This window comes from Apium graveolens, chromosome 9 (genome assembly GCF_009905375.1).
Source record: "Apium graveolens cultivar Ventura chromosome 9, ASM990537v1, whole genome shotgun sequence".
Classification (NCBI taxonomy): Eukaryota; Viridiplantae; Streptophyta; class Magnoliopsida; order Apiales; family Apiaceae; genus Apium; species Apium graveolens.
The window spans coordinates 102511461-102512278 of NC_133655.1; the positions used below are offsets into that span (position 1 = coordinate 102511461).

At 46.1% G+C, this 818-nt stretch overlaps 1 non-coding gene across 1 annotated transcript; it reads left to right on the forward strand.

Annotated features, from left to right (window-relative positions):
- Positions 1-423: 423 nt before the first annotated feature.
- On the forward strand, positions 424-530 carry LOC141687839 (small nucleolar RNA R71). Its single transcript, XR_012561319.1, has one exon. It is a non-coding gene; the product is annotated as a small nucleolar RNA R71 (small nucleolar RNA).
- Positions 531-818: the final 288 nt, after the last annotated feature.

The window sequence follows — 818 nt, forward strand, 5'->3', positions numbered from 1 at the left end:
TTTCTGTTGTTAGGATGATAGGTCGCTGGCACAGGCTACTATTGTCGCTGATAATTATTCACCTACTGAACAGATTCGTTGACAAGAGAACACTGATCCGTAGCATGAGAACCTGCACAAAGCTCACAAACCATAGCTATTTGATTAACTCCATACGTAGCCAGAGAATCAACCTTCATTGATAGCGCTTGGAGCTGGGCTGCAATAGCGGTGGCTGCATCAACTTCCAGAATACCTGCTACCTTGCCTGACGTCATCCTCTGAGTTGGGTTTTGATGCTCATTTGCAGCCATCGTCTCTATAAGATTATACGCCTCAGTATAGCTTTTAGCCCATAAGGCGCCTCCAGCTGCTGCATCAAGCATGGGCCGAGATTGGGCCCCCAAACCATTATAGAAACCAGTGATCACCATCCAATCCGGCATTCCATGATGTGGACATTTTCTCAACATTTCCTTGTAGCGTTCCCAAGCCTCGCACATAGATTCTGTAGGTTGCTGCGCAAACTGAGTAAGAGCACTCCTCATAGCAGCAGTCTTTTCCATCGGATAAAACTTCACCAGAAACTTTTGCGTAAGATCTTGCCACGTAGTGATGGACCCAGCTGGTTCAGAATGTAACCAGTCTTTAGCCTTGTCCCTCAGTGAGAATGGGAAAAGCCTCAACTTGATAGCCTCATCAGTCACGCCATTATACTTAAAAGTGCTGCAGATCTCGACAAAATTCCTTATGTGCATGTTGGGGTCTTCAGTTGCCGCTCCTCCAAAAGAAACAGAATTCTGCACCATCTGAATAGTGCCTGGCTTGATTTCAAAGGT